An 18,739-nucleotide genomic window follows, 5' to 3' on the forward strand; every position below is an offset into this window, starting at 1 on the left:
GACTCAGGGCATCCCTGGGCGCAGAGCAGAGTGAAGGCAGGATTTCGGCCCGGCTGCGGGGCGGGGAGCCCCGCACCGGCGCCTGCAACAGTCGGGCTGAAGGATGCCGAAGTTACCTGCCTGTGAGGCGGGGCCGTAGGGCTTTGCCTGGAACCCCACCCACCCACCCACCCACACTGGTCACTCCCGGGCCCCATCCGGAGCGCCCACGCGCCCGGGAGTGGGGCAATTTCACACCGATTTGGAGAACGGGATTCTCGTTTCCTGGAGGGCTTGTGCGTTTAGACGTCCCGAGGTCCAAATCCGAATCAGACAAACCCGGCAGCAGATAAGAGCTAACTACAGGCATCGACGCCTGGAGCTGCCCCAACATCTGTTCCTGACTCGGGCGTCCCCCCGGCTCCGGTGCCCGGACAGGACTGGCTCTGCGCGGAGCCCTGGGGGATGCCAGAGGAGCTGGCGGGGAGGTTTTAGCCCTCAGATCTGATGGTGACCCAGTGCCGGGGTGGATGGAGGGAGAGAGCGGACTCAGCCCCATGAATGAGCGGGGAATATTGAGCCCGGCAGCCTCCCCCCTGCCCCCGCCCTCCAGGCCACTCTTTCATCCAGCCGGGGCAGCTCACACCTCAGCCCCAGAGCAACTCCCCAGCCCGGCTATTGTGGCGGGCGAGGCTGGAGGGAGGGGTGTGCTAACAGGGGAAATCGTCAAATGCAGAGCCGGGGCCCCTCCGGAGCCATTGCCCGACGCCCCTTCCTCCGTGCGCTCGCCCAGGGCTCGGGCAAGGCAGGTCCCGACCGCACTGCTCTCTGCAGTGCGTGTTTATTACAAGACAGGCCCCGGCTCCGCTCAGCCCCGGCCCCGAGCCTGCACCCCCTGGGCCCGCCAGGGGATCATGCCCAAAAGCTCATCCCCAGAAGAGGCGAAGACCCCCAAACACAGCCCCACCGCCTGCAAACCGCTCCGGGCTCCGGAGACCTCCCTGAACGCGGCAACCCACATCCCCGTTCACTTCCGTGGGGGAGCAGCCGCTGCTCCCCGAACCGTCCCGGCTGGACTGGAGGCCGGTCACCAGTGACTGAATCGGAGTCTTGGGGCTCAGGGTGCGTGGGTCTGTCTGTCCGCTCAAGAAACGCGCCGAGCGCCGAGGAGACAGAAAAAAGGGCGAGCGGGAGAGAAGGGAAGAACCCAGCCCGGGCTGGTGTCAGAATGAAATAAACAAGGTGCTGCAGAAACACATGGAAACTCTGCCCGTAGTAATGACGACCCAGCCTAATCTAATCTATCCACAGAGTTTTAAAGCCAGGAGGGACCATTATCATCTACTCTGACCTTCTGCATAACCCAGGACCTGACCCAATACATTCTATGCTGTATTAGATTACCTGGAGTTGGCTGAACATTTCATAGTAAAAGGACCTGGATGTGCTTTACAAAGCAATAATTTAGCTATTGGCCATGTAATTACTCTGGAGAACAAAGACAGCATCTCTTATATGTCTATTACTCTCTGCCTTTAAAAACAAACAAACTATTTGAACTCCTCTGGTGATTAAAAGGCGAGGTCTAAGCACCTACGTTTCTTAGAAGCATTGTGATTGAACACCTCAGCCTTTAAGCATGAACACTATGTCCAGTCTGAGAACTTGTTTAGTACCTGGCCATATTTTTTTTAAATGCTTTTGCAGATGGAATTTGACCCTCGCTATCTGTGTAGCAGAATGAATTTTTCAGCCAAGGTGAAGAAGAAATGTTTTCTCAGCCTTTCCCCTCCCCCCCAGTTTAAAAAGTTTGTATTGCTTTCTAAAACAGAAATAAGAAGAAAAGAAAATAGGAACATTTGTATTATATTGTATTATTATCATTAACAATCCATTCATTTTTAATGATGTGAGCACTAAATCTTGTGGCATTCTCTCTCTCTTCTGACACTCAGAATGCAGATTTGGGGGACAGTTCGTTCCCCAGCACAGCAAAGCCCTGCTGTTTATTTCTTACCCCCATTTAAAAAACAAAACCACACCAGAGCCATTGTCATTTTGCACCAACAGTGTGAAACACTTGCATTTCCTTCCTTTTTTTAGTGTCCTAGATCCATAGATTCAAAGGCCAGGAGAGACATAATGATCATCTAAGGGTTCTAACCTGATCTCCAGCATGACACAGGCCAAAGATCCTCACCCACTAATTTCTGCATCAAGCCCAATTTCTGTATCAGTAGCTTCTGGTTGTGCTACTGCGGAGCTTTTAGAAAGACGTCCAGTCTTGATGGAAAAACTGCAAGCAAAGGATGATCACCACATCCTTAGGTAAACTGTTCCAATGGTTAATTACCCTTCCTGTTAAAAACCTGCAATTTACTGCTCGTCTGATATTGTCTAGCTTCAGTTTCCAACCATTGGATCTTATCATTCCCATCACAGATATTAAATTATTATTTTCATCAAGTCCTGAAGATTTTTTTTTTTTTAAATCCTTTACAATTATTCCAATGCCAGGAGCAAGAGATTCCTATCTCCTGCACTGAGCCTGCATCTGCTGTTATCAGACTTAATGGCAAACCACCCTTGACTTCAACTGGAACAGAATTGGGCTTAGACTGGAAGCTTCTTGGGGCAGGGACTGTCTTTCTACACAATGGGGTTTTGGACCATGGCAGGGGCTGCTAAGTGCTACCATGATACTAAATATTAATAAATCATTGGGCCCAGAATGGGAAACCGGTGCCATTTATGTGGATATAGACAGTGTAGGTCAACTGACCGTGTAATAGGCTGGAGAGGGATTATAATCCCCAGGCATGGAAATTTAGCTCCTCGGTGGAATATTAAAAACCAAGATGGCTCTGATCCCGCCTGAGGTTACTCAGGATGAACTCTCCCATACAGGGCCCAGGCATAATTTTTTTTAGGCCCAATACAAACTTGTAACATGGGCCCCCTCCCACACACATATCCATGGGGGTTGCAGCCTGGGCCAGGCCCCTCTGGGCCTCCGGACCCTGGTAAAGTGTACCCTTCCCCCCCCATGTGGGGCCCTGCTCCCATATGACTTTTGGGAGCTGGTGTGTGCCACAACCAACACGTGAGCAGGTTCTGTAGCAGCCACTGCTCTGTCTGCTGTAGTGTAGGGTGCACAGACTGTTCCCCTTTGCCCCCTTCCTACATGATCCCTTGATGTCTGTGATGTCATAACTCTTCCAGTTCTCCCATGGCCCAGAGCATCCTGCCAAGCAGACCAGGCCTGATGTTTAACTGTAAAAAAGAAACAGGACCTAAAAAATTGGAAAATAGAAATCAAGCCCCGTTGAGCCCATTTAAAAACAGAATAAAGATGCAAACAAGGACACAGAGCTGTTTCTCGTCACCCCCCTCCCCACCTCCAGCTGCACAGGTGTTTATTTGGTTGTTTGAAGATCCAGCCTGTAGGATAAGATCAGGACAGAGGGTGGTATAAAACCCTGAGATCCAGCCTGTAGGATAAGATCAGGACAGAGGGTGGTATAAAACCCTGGATTGATGGACAAATAGATACACAGGGTTTCTCCCAAGCACAATGGTAAACTTGGAATTTTTTTGCAAGTGCTTGACTGGGCCCTAAGATCTGTAGGGGTAAAGGAGGGTTAAAAGGATAATAATAATAATTAATAACTTATAAACCCCTTTCATCTGCGGATCTCAAAGTGCTTCATGAAGTATTACACCCACATTCCAGATGGGGAAACTGAGGCACGGAACTGGTCAGTGACTTGCCTAGAGCCAAGCAGAGAATCAATGGCAGGCAGGGACAAAACTCCACCCTCCTAACTCTTAGTCCGTTGCTCTACCCACTGAGTACTGCTGCCTCTCTCCCCTTCTCCACATAAAAGAGGTTCTCCTCAAAGGTATCTTCAGGCTGAACTGTCTTTTGTTAGTACAGAGCTCTGAGACGCCCAGCGACGCTGTGGAGATGCAATTATCTATTTGCTTAAGGTGGGATTTTTCCAGGGGGCTCCGTGTCAGCCTAACTCTGCTATCGCCGCACACAGTTCGGCCCCTGCCTTTGAAAATCCCACCCTGCTACTAAAAATAGTTCAGCTAAATGTGATGATGGCTAAAGACTGGTCAGGCCACAGCAGCAGGTCTCAACCCCGGAGCTGTGGGCACATTACACTGCATTTCAGAGGCGGTCCCAGCATATCTGAGCCTGGTTTCCTTCACTTTTCTCAGCCCTGATTCAGCCTGAGATTGGGCACAAATATTTCACGGGCTTGGAAACCCATTTTTATCTTCTCTGGCTGGGAAGCAGCGCAAGCCACAGGGGCTCCCTATGAAAGGGTGAAAAGTCCAGCCTGAGATTAAAGGGAAATAGGAGGGCAAGATAAGGGATGGGACTGCAAGGCGAACCCTGCAGCAGAGTGACTCACAGGAGGGGACGAAGCTACTGGAAATGCGCTCCTGGCTATTTGATTCTAAAAGCACATTAGGTGATGCTCTGCCTCCGGCCCTGGGAGAGTTGTGCAGCTCCTTTGACTGCAGTGTAACTGAGAGCAAGGGTGCCCTTCAGGGAATGCTAAGTGCAGCTCAGCCTGAAACAATGCTGGAAAAGATGTGGCAGCAGATCCCAACCACAGCTTCCCCTGGAGACCTAGGAGGGGGTCTCCACAGAGAGACCCTAGACTATACTGCCACCTTTTCCAGGGATTATCAGCAGGGCAGAGCAGGCATGGTATACATCCACCCCACCTCCTCCAATGCCACCCACTGTAATGCTCACCCACTCCTCCCCGTACCCGGCTACCTCTCCTGCAGCACAGACTCCGGACATGTGGAGAAGCCGTTGCAAGCTCCGGAGGTGGAGGACAGCAGTGCAGAGATGATTGAACCCACCCGCTGTGCAGGGTCAGGAGATCTGCATGAGGAGGGATCACCCCCATGCATGGACCTGGCATGGGGGGTGGGTGTCGGAGCCTGGTAAGGAGAGGATCCTGGCCTGACAGGTGGAAAGTATAAAAAAGGGTCCCAATTTAAAACATGTCAAACTTTCCTCAAAGAATGTATTTGTTGGGTTGGTTTTTGTCAGATTCACAGCTGCTCTATAGCGTTTAAGGCCAGGAGGGATGATTAGATGATCTAACCCGACCTCTTGCATCGCACAGAACCTCATCCAGTGGTCCCTGCATCAAGGTGGCACATACAGAGTGCATGATGGCATGGCCTGGTACAAAGGCTTCACTGGGCCTTGGATGCTCTGCATAGTGTAAGCAGGCTCCATCATGCACAGGAAAATATGACCATCCAAACTCATGCAGTAATCCCCACACCGTCGTGTCTGCTTTCTCTCATATCTACCGGTCGATTGCTTGATTGATTGATAGGTAGGATAATTCCATTTCGCCCAGACCCTAGACTTCCTTACAGCTTTGCTTAAACACAAGAGTCTGTGCCCTCTGCCGCCTCCTGCTCGTTCACACAAAGAAGTCCCTAGCTCCTTCTCCTTTGCCTGGGATGAAAGTCTGGGTTGGACAGAGTGAAAAGAAAAGAAAATACCAACCTAAAGAACAGTGGGATGAGCAAGTGGACGTTAGACACTGTTAAACAGCTGCTCTGTTCCTCCCCAGAGATGGCTGCATTTCAGCCATAGGTGAGGTGGTGCCTATATAGGGCTGGATTCTCTCCTGCAGCTAGGTTCCACTCAGCGCAGGGGCAGAATACAGGGGAGAAGTTCAGTGAGCTGGGTATGGCTGCTGTTCCTGAAGGCTGGCATGTGCCAGCCCTAGAGAGAGTTAGAGCAGCTGAAGCGCTTGTTTAAGTTCAGCCACTGGCCCAGAGGCCTTTGCCTCTGCCACTGTGCCCCAGCTGGGAGCTGCAGGAAGCACCTCCAGGGGGAGAAGAGGACTGGGGTTTATAAAAGCAGGGAGCATGATACGCACGCAGCAAACCTCACTGTGCTCTCTGCTCCGTTCTCCTCCCCCTTCAGTCCATTCCTTCTGCAGTCCCCTTTGCTTCATTCCCACCAGCCCGACTGCCAGCGCTGGGCTTGGGTCGCAGGTGGAGAAAGGAAACTAAGCCACTTCTTTCCACGGAGCTGCTCCCGTGTCCTGGGCATCTGGACACCATGATCCTCCCCCTTGGACGCAGGAAAGGCTCCCACAGAAGTCAGTGGGAAATTTGCCCTCATCAGGCCACAAAGCTCCTGATCTGTGAGATAGGCTCTGAAGCAAAGGCAGCCCCCAGGAATGGCCAAGGGCCTCGGGAAAACCTTCCTGTCAGACTCTAGGAACATCAGCGGCCGTGGGGAGCCAAGCGCTCAGCTTGGCAGCGTTTGTGCGTGTTTGCACACAGGGACCTGCCCCTGCAGCTGGGGAGAAGCAAGTGGAAGCTACAGCCCAGCACCCACTTGCCAGGCGCTTGCTAACCCGTCCTCCGACTCTGTGCAGTTCCCTCAGCAGGGCGTTTCCCTTGGTGGGAAGGGCTGGGGGGGGGGGCAGGGAGAAATACGTGAGAAAGACAATGGTGCCAAGACAATGGTGCCATAAAGATCCAGGGATGATAACGTCTCTTTTCCGTCCATTTTATTGCCACTCAGGGCGGTGTTTGGAAAAATGCACTCGGGAACTAAAACCAGCCCCCTTGTGGGGCTGAGAGAGGAGCTCGGTCTGTGCAAAGCTGCACCCAACAGGCCAGGCACCCACGGGCTCTCTAGGTTAGCCAGTGCACCCAGCTCCAAGGCAGCACTTCTCTCACTGGGTGACAAAGCAACAGCCCCCTGCGGGGGAAGAAAAGCAGAGCAGCTTTGATGTGCATGCTGAAGATTTAGCCGGGGTGTTCGACTTGGAGGGGCCAGGGGCCAGATCCTCAGGATCACCTGCGATGGGAGGAGAGGACATAGGTGGCCTTCCTGCCCCCACCCCATCCTGTGGCAGCAGCGTCTGGCTCGCCCTTGGCACGGCTTAGCACAGATTTCTCTAACTCGCTGGGGGCCAGAGTCAGCAGCACCAGCTTTACCTCCCCTAGGGATTTTCCTGTGCCAGGGGCATCCCCCTCTGGCTGGATTAGCCAGCTCCCCACGGCAGCCGTACCAAGGGGGTGGGGCTGGGCTGAAGATCTGGTGCTAGACTCCTGGGGGCCAAAACCTACTGGGATCCTGCAACCTTGGGCAAATGACCCGGCCTTGACCTTCAACCCGACTGCCCCTGGCCCCAGTTACAAACAGATCCCACAGGCCCCGCTTGCCTGGCCTTTCCCACCAAACGCCTAGCCCCAGAGCAGCCGAGGACAGATCCGTTGCAAACAGAGCGTAAGGAGTTAAATGGTGCCCACTGCCCTGGCCTCTGGGCGCCCGACACTCAGCTTGAAATCGCTCTGCACAGCTCCGTCTGGCTCGGCCCTGGCCTGGCTCTGAGCTGTACACCATGCCCCGAGGACCCTCCGACTCAGGCCTTGGTGCATCATCAGAGGGAGCAGGTTCCCTGGGCAAAGGCCTTCGGGTGGGAAGCTCATCTCCGGGAGCTGACAGCCCAAAGCCCTTCTGGGCCGTGATGGCTAGGAAGGGACAGAGCACAGAGGTAGCTTCGTTGGCCCAGGCCAGACCACAGAGGGCTTCAGAGCTCACAGCCAGCTCCCGGGAGGCGCCAGGCCTTCTCCAGACACATTAATGCAGCTGTCAGACAAGCAGGGGTGCGCTCCCGTTGGACAGGGTATGTCTTAGGCCTATGCCCATTTCTTTGCTAGTGCCGTGATGGGAGGGGACTGTGTGAAGATTTCCCTGCCTCGGGGGGATTCATCTGCCTCTCGGGTTACCACTAGCCCATCCCTGGAGGGTGGGGGGATCTTCTCTTTCCCCTCCCCCTCCCCCCCAACTGGCTCATCCAGGGGCTTCTGAAGAGGAGCAATGGATATTGGGTGCGAGCTCTGCTCTGGTCTGTGGTAAATCTGTGTGAGCTGGCGGGGGGACGGGCTGGGGACTGTAGATTCCTGTCCTCTCCCCGCTCTGCTGCTCTGCCCCTGGCAGGCTCCTTGTTTAAAACAACTCATCTCTAATTGCTGCCCCGGTCTGAACGGCAGGGAAAGCCCAGCTTTGCCTTGGGGTGCACAGAACGGCATATCCTTTGTTTCCACAGGAATGATGCCCTCACACTCTCCTTGCCTCCCCCCCACCCCGGCCGAGTGCAGAGAGACGATGGAGCTTCTGGGACAGACAGACGCCAAGCAGCTGCAGGGCCAGCGAGGCAGCAAGGAGTCCGTCCACAGCACCGCACAGTTCCTGCATCCAGGGCCTGGGCTGGGTTTTACTCTGGTTTATATGTGATCGAATGGCACCACCTGGTGGAGCCAAGGAGTTGCAGTGCAGACAAACCAGGGCAGGGAAATGGCAGTAAAGCCGCCAGTGCTGGATTGTGAGACTGGCACAAGAATCATGCAGTTAGATTATACCCCCCCACCCCCCCCCAAATGTCATGGCCGTCAGCATTGACGGGAGAGGAACAGTAGGTGACGGACAGAGGGGTGAAGGGTTAAATATCGCAACAACTACATGAGCACGGAGGAATTGCACCATGCTACCTCCGCTGCCCAGAATTTCACTGTGGCAGCAGGTACAGAACTCAGAGCACCAGCCCTGACAGCTGAAGCATCTCCCTGGATTGACAGACATATAGGGACTATGACACGCAATTGATTTTCTGATTGCACCCAGCAGAAGGCAGTGGTACACACACATTTGAGCGCAGGCACACACACACCCTCAGGGCCCATTCAGGACTGAGGTGGCCAGGAATAAAACAGTTGAAATCGGGTGTGATCCTAGTTTGGGGGACGTGGTCACCTGTCCCCTAGGATCTGACTGTAACCCCACCAGCCAGCATTAGCTGGGCACTGCTCCCCTGGCTGGTCTGCAGATAAAAAGGCTCTGACTTCTTTTCCCGGTCCCCGAGCCGGCAGGTGTAGATCACAGCCCGCAGCCCTCACACTAACCCGCTACCTGGGCCGGGAGAACTTCAGCTTTGGGTCCCTGAGGGATGGTTGATGTGTGACCCCATCCCAAGAAAGGAAGTCACTCCAAGACTGCATGTGAACATGAGCCGAGTCCGGACTGGCCCAGGGTGGGAGCTGTTCCATGTCACTGCCACGGTGTGCGATCGGTCCCACTTTCCTGCCGTCCCTGCTCTCCTGCCCGGTGTCTGCTGGGAGCAGGAGCAAAAACCCCGTGAGGCAGTCACATGACAGCTGGCTCTGGGCTATTTCACATATTCATTTCGGGCCACGTTCACATAGCAGCTTGGCAGGGAGGGTGCCCGGCGAGCTCCGAGCTCGGCCGAGAATGGGCTGGAACAAGGAACCCGCACAGCAGGCCTGTTCTCGCAAGATTCCCAGCCTGGCTTTTAGATCAAAGATGGGGGTGGGCTAGCAGCGGGGGGCAAAGGCTTTCTCGGTGGGAGACCATCTCCCACGCCCTCTCTGTGCTCCCCAGCAGTATCTCCACGCCACTGACGTGCGGGAGGAAGAGCATGGCCAGGCAGACCGGGGCCAAAGCCAGCGCCGCACGCTCCTGTCCGGGAAGGACGTCGCTTATTGTAGGCTGGTCGAACCAGCACAGAACAACGCTGCTCTGTGCAGTCAGTAGGAGGTAGGCAGCTGGGCAAAGGGAATGGGGCCTGGTACAGAGCCAGCCGGGAGGACGCTGCTCACACAGGGCCCCTGGATCCTTGGCCTAGGCACTCTGTCGGCTCTGCTCCCTGACGGCCCTGACTGGCCCTGGGACGATGTGGCAGATCTTGGGAAATCAATGATCTATGGGGGAACATCGGTGCCGATATAGGGAGAGGAATCATTTTGCCCAGCATGAAAATGCAGCATCACCACTGGCGTGGAACTCAGCCCCCCTTCAACAGCGCCTCGCGTCGGGCATGAAGTGAAGACAAAATAGCATCTCATCGCCCAGATTGGATTCTGGGCCCCAGGGTTCACAGCCCTGCTCCTGTGACCAAAGCCTGAATGACTGCAAGTCTGTCTGTTTGTCTGTCTGGAAAGAAAGAAAGAGGCCGGTTGGCTGTAACCTACCCGCCATGTGTAAGTGTGATCGGGCCAATTCCCGGCTGTGTGGGGAAAGTCCCCTAACGGCCTTGGCCATGGAGCCCCTGCAGGAAATCCCACAACCCAAGGTACGCCCATTCCAGCGCACGCGTGAGAACGGCCCGTCCCTGCTGCGCCGGGACCTCAGAGCCAGCCCCCGCTCCCACCCCCGAGCAAACCACAGCAGGCATGTGGAGCGCATTGTTCTCATTCCTGAGTCACGTGGCTCAAGCGCTTCCTGTCAGGGAGCCAGGACTGGGAGGGCATGGAAAGGAGAGCAAAGCATGGCATGCACGTGTCTCTCTTTTCAGGGGGCTCGGCTGCCCTAGGAGGGGGACCCCACATCTCTTCGCCCGCGCAGGCCTGCAGCCGCTCTCTCGAGCAGAGGAGAAAGGAGGGATGCTGAACAGACGTGGCGGCAACAAGTGGTCCGTGCCCTGGGCCAGAGCTGGGACCCTTAATAAACAGGACTACAGAAAGGGGGAGCGGGGAACAGCCATTTCCCCTCCCCTGCTAAAAGAGACTCCCCCTCTTAGCCTGGATGCTCAGCACCCTTCCTCTCCTTGGCTGATGTGCTGAGAGCGCCCCCTCCTGGCTCCATCTGCCTGCTAAGATCCCTCTCTTGCCTTGATGTATTCGACTGCTCTCTCCACTCCCAGATCCCACTGTCTCTGGCCCCCCTAGGGGCCCAAACCCAGCCCAACCAGTTTTCAGCTTCGCATGCCTCTGGGATCTGCTGGGACTGCCAAGACCAGTGTTGCCCTCCCCCAGTGTTGCACAATCATGAGTCAGGCCTCAAAAAGCATGAGCTTGGCTTTAAAATACTGAGCGTCCTGTGCGAAAGCTGGGCTCTTTACCGACTCCGGTCCCGTTTTCTGCCTTTTCTCAGCCACCACAAGGGCAAGAAACTTCCTTTGCTAAAAAAAAAAAACCCAAAAAACACTGAGAGTCTCATATGTTCACACAATGCCTGGTGCTGGAGCTTTAAGAAAATGCTAACTATCGCCATCTGCAAGATAAATTCACGGGTGTTGGCAGCGCTGAGAGCTTGCCCTGATTCCAACCGGTGTACGGCTGCTGAAGAGGCCTTCCCCTTCTGAGACTTCATTCCTGGTGTCCCTTCTCCTCCAAGGTGCATGGAATCAGGCTTCCCACTGGAGGGTACCTGGAGCAGCACGACACCCGCCATTATTGGCATTAGAATGGCTGAGTCAGTGCCTTAGGCGTGCACAGCCTGACAAAGGAATAAAAGGCTGGATTTGCACATGTGATATAGCCAGCCACACAAGTGTGCCAATCGGGGGGGGGGGGGGCGGTTTGCACACACATCCTGCAAATGCCTGGCTAGCAGGGCATGCCTACCTGGATACTGCAAACCTGGCTCCAGGTAACCGGTCCCCACCATGAGGACTGTGCCGTCCAGGCTAGACTGAAATCGAATCTCGTCTCAGTAATCACTGAAGAGTCCCATGAGCCTTCGCTCCTGATGCTCATGTTCTTTTTATACACCTCCCCCTGCCTTCTCCCCTTTGTTGCTCCCACCCTGCACCCCCGTGATCGGGAAGAAAAGTGGTGAGGGACTTTTTCTGCTGCCAGAATCCCCCTGGAATTCACAGAGCTGGCCACAAGAGGGCAACAGGTGCATTCTCCCAGAGAGCTGGGGCGCAGCTCCTCATCCACCTGGAACAGGGCGAGGGAATCTCGGGCTAGCAGATGAATGATGCTAAAGGGGCAGGGCCTCTTTGCGGCAGGATTCCCAAAGGCTGCAGGGGACAGCTGCTGGGACACTGGATCTGCCTCCGCAACCTCTTTCTGTGTGGGACAGTGACGGGCGTGTGATGCTTAAAGACCAACAGGATTGCCCGCCCAATGGGTTAGCTAGGGTGCCGGCTGCCTGTTCTCACTGGGTTAGCATGGGGGCAGGGTGCCCGATCCCCCTGGGTTAGCATGGCAGCAGGGTGTCTCTTCCCACTGGGCTACCATGGGGGCAGGGTGCCCAATCCCCCTGGGTTAGCATGGTGGCAGGGTGTCTCTTCCCACTGGGCTAGCATGGGGGCAGGGTGCCCAATCCCCCTGGGTTCGCACGGGGGCTGGGTGTCTGTGATCCCTCTGCTGCGATGCCTGCTGTGGCTGTGGTTTTGGGGATGAGGACACTTGTCTCAAAGGCTCTGTATTGAGGCCCAGACACTGATTTCACACACAGGCTCATTTCACATTAAGAACCAGCCCTTCGGCGCTACTCCTTGTTCCCTCCAGCAATACAGCTGGTGGCAGCCTGTGTGTGTGTTAGGAAATGATCTCTGTTCACCCCTGTTACTTACATCGAGCCACCCTGATGCGAACACGGGGCCTATATCTGCCTGTGTCAAGGACCAGGGAACGAAGCTCTAAACCACACAGCAGCTCCCAGCTCTTCCTCTTCGGCTGGGGCAGTGCCTGGGTCCTGGCTCTGGCTAGGGAAGGCAGTAAGGACAGATTCCATCTGGGGCCTGCCCTCTGACTGTACCAGCAGCCACAGAGAAGGGGCTCACTTGGGGCTGGGGGGAGAAGAGGCTACATTTGCTGGATGTCTCCTGTGGGAGGAAGGAAGAGGAGCCTGGGGCATCTCCTGTAGCGTCAGGAGCCTCTGGAAGTGCAGGCATGAGGAAGAATCTGTGCTGCTCTTCTGTCTCCATTATGGGGATCTAGGGAGGCGCCCAGGGAAGCTGGACTCCTTTAAAGCCCTGCTAGAGGCATGAAAGGACAAACGCCGCAAAAAAGGGAAGGGAGGTGAAAGGAAGACAACAGGGCAGCTGGGGGACCAAGGAAACAGTGCAGGGCTCAGCCCACAAACGTTGGAAGTGGCCAGGAGTTTGCTCCCCTCTGCCATGCCAGGCATTGCAATAGCCAAGCATGCAAGGGGTTAAATATTCCAGAGTAAGTGGCTCCAGATGTGCTGGAATGTCTGGGTGACCGGAAGGCGCTGCTATTATTATTCACCACTGGAGCTTGCTGCCGCTGCCTCCAAGAACACGGCTGATCCCACGGAGTTACAAGTCCAATCTCTGGAGTGAAGAGGGCCCAGAGAGCGGGAAGGGAGCTCGCCACATTCTCCAGGGGAGAGAAGCTAGAATGGGTTTGCCTGGAATCCTCTGCCGCTAACTAGGGCTGTTTCTCCCTGAACATCCTGGGGCGAAGTGGACATGAGGTTCCTGAAAGCATGAGGCAGAGGGTGGTCGAGCTGCCACCTGTGGTCATGGGAGAGGGCGAGGGAAGGGCGGCACCCCAGGGGTGTGGTGCTGCATCCCAGGGGTTGCTTCCTTGCAGCGTGCTGTCACTGTGTCCCCAAGATGGAATGATGCCAGGTTAGGACAGGATCCTGGTACGGTGATGCTGCACGCGAAAGCTCTTTGACCGCCTGCTCATTGGGCCAATGGGATGCAGGATGGGCCAATGACACTGAGGCGCACCCTGCCTTTTACAGGGTGACTGACGGTGCTCAGGCCCCGGAAGGAGTTAATAGGAATGAAAATCTCCCGCACAGTCCATGGCATTCGTCCCTCGGCCAATACTCGAGACTGCAAATCCTCAGGACCCTCACTTTGCCCCACGAGGGGGAGGGATACAGAAGGGGAGCGCTGGATTCCAGAGTTTTAGGGAATTGGCCATGTGATCGCTCCCAAAATCTGTCCAGAGCTTCCTGCCTGCCTGGGCTTCCTTTTAAAACTCACTGTTATCACTGCAGAGAAAACAAACCATTCACTCTTTCATCTGGGGACTGTATTGCATCCACTTCCACCCAGCCAAAAGGACCTGGACATCAGCCCCATGCCAGCAGTTCCCCGAAAAGCATCGCCCTTGAGCAAGCGCTGAACATTGTCCTTGAGAAATCCAGGCAAAATCTTTGCTGAGTTGTGTTCCAGGGGAGCTGGGTGCTCAGACCGGCCGGCTGGAAGGAACGTTGGGGGCTGGCATCAGTTGTGGGCTAACTAGATGTTATTCTGTGCACCCCTTGGCCAATGGCAAAAATTTGCAGCTTCTTTCTCATGGTCTGAGACTTAAATGCCCACCTTTTCTTTCCTTAAATCTGCAGGGAAATTGGCAGACCCCAGGCCCATCTTTTCTTTCTTAACCCCCTCTTCAATGTGGGAATCATTAACTGGGCTATCTAAATCCTTTTGTGGCCTCTATTGCCGTACTATTAGAGCAATCTTGTGTCCTCATGGCACCTTTGTCACACAACAGACGCAGGTCAGGGCAAAGGCAGGGGGAGGGAAGCTAACAAATAGCTGCTTCTCTCCATGGTGATAAAGGGGTGATGATTATTGACAGTTTCAGGCCCAAGTTGTGGGTCTTTCATGGAGAGACAGAGTCTTTGTCCATATGCTGGACTGCAGGTGCGGTCCAGCTGTCAGACAATTCTTTCCTGGTGGCAGGAACTGGTGAAGACCAAATCCAGAAGGGTCTGGGGTCTTCTCTGCACTAGGGATTTACCCTGATTTCAGCCACGGGTGTAGCAGCACCCCTGAAAATCTCTAGTGCGGACAGGCAAAGCTACTGCGAGCCACCATTTGCACAGTGCAGCTGACTGTGGTTTCAAGCAACATTAAGCTGCCCTGCTGCAAATCACAGCTGCCATCGGCTGTGCCCGCGCTCCCTGCAGCAACACCTGTGCCGGGAATGCCCTGTGGAGGCGAGGTCTAAGGTAAAAGTTGCTAAACCCCTGTTGCAGTGTGGCCAGAGGCCCCTTAGATCTGTAGACTGGAGCGAAAAATAGAGGAAAGCAATGAGAAAGGACTAAACACAGAGCAAGCAAAACCAATCCAACCAACAGCAAAGACGAGCTCCCCGTCACCCCCACACACCCGGCTTACTCTGGGTTTCATGCTTCCTTAGAACAAGCCTGTCCCAGGAGCCTCTTTAGACCAAACAGTCTTTGCTTCTGAACAAAGCAACCTTGGACACACACTCGGGACACATCAACAAAGTCCAGTGCTCATAACAAAGTTCCCAGCATGCATCGGGCCTTCCTTAGCGGGACTTTGTCTATGTGATTTTAAGCCTTTCCCAAACTCCCAGGGTAACAGGCCAATGGCCTTGAGCCCAGGGCGGTCTCGCTCCCTTCGGTAGGCCGGCTGGCTGTTTCTATCGTCATGGGCTGGGTGCTGGGTGCCAGCTTTCACTGCATGCACAGGGCAGTGCACTGAAGATTCTTGGCCTGAATTCATTCTGGGGGAGGCCGGAAGGTAGGGGATTCCTCGGGAACATGTCATCTATTTGGGGGCCCAGCACCCCAGGATTAGACAGCTCTCCTGTCAAATGGTTTGTGGTTAAAATCTACTCTTCGCCCCTTTCCGACTGTGGCAGGCTCAGGCCTAAATGTCCGTGGAGCTCAGATATTCTACTCCTGGAAACAAGGGAGGGTCCCACTTCACCGAGTCTGTTGCAGAGCTTGGCAAACGGCTTCCAGCAGAACAGGCATTGCCCCGGCTGGCTGCTTTTGAGCCCGCTGAACTAGAAATCTGCCAGGTCAGCCTGGCAGGGACCTCTTAGACATTCTCATCACAGCGTTGCCTGGTGGCACCAAAGGGAAAGAGAGCACCGTGTTCCAGGTTCCCCATCTTTGGAGGGTAAGCGTGGGGGCTGACAGTGTGGGGAACACCGCAAGGTCTCTGGGTTTGTCTAGCCCAATCCCGGCTCCCTTCAGTACATGCACATACAACTCATTGCACTTATGGGACCATGCCCAACCATCAAGTGAGGAGCTCACTCCTAAGGATTTGTCACTTTCCTCTGGAGAGCTATGTCCCCTGGAGCTGCCGTCTCAGTACAGGGACTTAGAAGGAGCCTTCCCTGAAGCTAGGGTAAATCAAACTCCCTTTGAAATGGATTTCCAGCGACAATGGCACGGGGGAGCTGTGTGGTTTCACTCATCCTGATCTGTGCCACATTTTTCCACTTGCCCATCCCACCCCATACTGACCTCCTCAGTAGGTCTCTGAACAGGCTGGTGCAAGACCCTTCTCCTCTTCATCTCCTGCCCTCTGGGAAAACATCCCTCTTACCTCTGTTCCTCTCTTCCTTCTATCTCTTTTCAGATCTCAGCTGCTCACATATCTTTCCTCCCGTCCCTATACCTCTGGGTGCTATTGTAGCTGCATTATCTGCTAAGTACATCGGAGTCGCACTTGTGTGCAAGATGCTATAGAAAATGCAGTCACATTGTATGGTAACGGCCTGGGGTTTCCCACGCGGCACTTCCCTCCACTCAGCAGCCTGATGTGAGCTCTGAATAAACAGTCTGTACTTGGATTCTCATCAATGGGAAGATGAAGAAACTGCTGAGATAAACCAGAGATAAATAGCAAGCTCCTAAACTGTTAAGGCTCACGAATCATTAGCCAGCTCTATTGTAAACACATCCCCCTAACAGTCTAGTAAATGATGACTCCCTCTCGTAAACGCAGGAGCTCTGAGGCCTGGTCCACAACAGTGTTTGTACTGGTGTAATTTTGTCAACTTAAGGAGGTGATTTTTTACTTTGGCCTGGGCTAAACTCAAAATGTATACTAGCAGAGCGATGTCTGTTTGGGATATGATTTTTTTTTACCAACATCGCTGTACCCGTGTAAGCCCTAATACAGGCCTAGTTACACCAGCAAAAAAGTACTTTTTGTAGCTTACAGTAGAATCTCAGAATTATGAACACCTCGGCAATGGAGCTTGTTTGTAACGCTGAACAAAACATTAGGGTGGTTCTTTCAAGAGTTTACAACTGAACATTGCCTTAATGCAGCTTTGAAACACCACAATGCAACAGGAAAATGCCGCTTTCCCTTTAATTTTTTAGTAGTTTACATTTAACACAGTCCTGTACTGTATTGGCTTCTTTTTTTGGTCTCTGCGGCTGCCTGATTACCTGATTACGTACTTCCGGTTCCAAAACGAGGCGTGCGATTGACTGGTCAGCTCGAAACACGGGTGTTCGTAATTTTTAGGTTCTACTGTATTTCATTTGGAGAACTGTTATAGGCTATATAAGCAAACAAACTCTTTTACCAGAATGAACTGCATCTCCACGAGGAGTGGAGCAAAGACAAAATCTTTCTACTGAAGACAAGTCTCTGACAGTTGTACCAATACAACCCCTCGTGTGGATGCAGTTATACCAGCATAAAGGTGTCCAAGGCCTAATTTACACTAGAGAAATTTCCAGCAAGGCTCCTTCAGTTAGGAGTGTGAAAAAATTACCCCCTTGACCATTCGAGCTGGGCCAGCAGAAGCTCTAGTGTAGACGCAGTTACGCCGGTAAAAAATGTCCATTTGCCGGTAAAGCCTATTCATGGGGAAACTGGTATAAACTCCAGTTCTTTGGGCATGATTAGCTGCATCTCCAATAGAGGGGCTTGTTGGTAAACCTTTACCTGTCCAGCTATCCCAGCAAACCCTTGTATGTGTAGACAAGGCACGACGGACTAAGCAATCCCATTTTGAGCACCTTTCGGGGAGGTTTAACTGCGTCCACACTAGAGGGTTGTAGCCAGTGCTTCATTTGTAAAGAAAGAGGTACCGGGGCTGAAGCCATTTTTTTACTTTCATAACTGATGCGGCAAACCTAGAGGTGCTAGGGCTATGACCTGCCAAGCCGAGAGGTGCCGGGGCTCAGCTCTGGTACAAATTAAGCACCGGTTATAGCAATTGATCTATGCCAGCCTGCTTAGAGCAGTACAACTAACCGTGCAGGCAATCGTTAGAGCAATGACTCCAGGACAGAGGCCCAGTCTGTGCCGGCAGGACAGTGGTTCCATCAGGGCTGGAGTCGCTGTGGCAGTCGTGGGAGGGCATATGTGCAGTCACTTTAGTGCAGGCCTTCTTTAATAAAAACATGAGTCAGCTGCTGGCGTGGGCAGTGGATTTTCTAAACATCCCCTCATATCCTGAGAAAGGGGAAAAAAATGGAAGGGGAGGGGGGGGGGTTTGCAAAGAACACAGGGAGAAAGGCCAGAATTGAAAGCAGACGGAGCCAGCAGGAGAGCGGCCGCCCCGCCGAGCCCGGCCGTGTTTCCTCAAGTCCAAGGAGGAAAGGCAGGGTGGAGGGTGCTGCTCTTGGCTTTTGTTTTGCTTTGAGCTGGGAGCTGCGCAGGATCTGCAGGTCCAAGGCCCCCGCCCCCGCCCGCTCGCACTGAGACTCCCCCTCGGAGCCGGGTGACTCGCCGCTTGTTTGGAGCCGTAAGTTTTGGGGGGGGGGGCGCTTTGACTGGCGGGGGGCGGGGGCAGGCAGCAGGAAGGGGGAAAAGTCAGAGACGGAGCCAGCCTTTTGGAGGAGAAAGTGTCCCCCGACTTGGGGGGGGGATTTCGCTGTCTGTCGTGTCCCCCCGCGGCAGGCTGGCGGGTCCTTTCCCCGCAGAGGCGCGTTTCTTAGGGTCCCCCCCGGCGCAGGTCTGCTGGAGGGGCCGCTGAGATGCTCTAGGGGCGGACCCGGGACGCTCCGGGGCAGCGGGAACCCGGGCGGCTCCAGGACGCGGAGCGGCTGGGCTCTACGGCGCCTCGGCCCCGCTCCCCCTGGGCGCGGGCAGCGCTGCCCGGCGGGGCGGGCCGGAGAAGAGGCGGCCGGCGAGGAGACGCGGACCGGCCGCGGCGGAGCGAGCCCCCCCGGTAAGCGGCGAACCGCGCCGCGCTCAGCGCCCTGCGGCTGGGGCAGCGACCGCGG

This window comes from Emydura macquarii, unplaced genomic scaffold (assembly GCF_026122565.2).
Source record: "Emydura macquarii macquarii isolate MOO-44397 ecotype Brisbane River unplaced genomic scaffold, CSIRO-AGI_Emac_v2 contig_2768, whole genome shotgun sequence".
NCBI lineage: Eukaryota > Metazoa > Chordata > Testudines > Chelidae > Emydura > Emydura macquarii.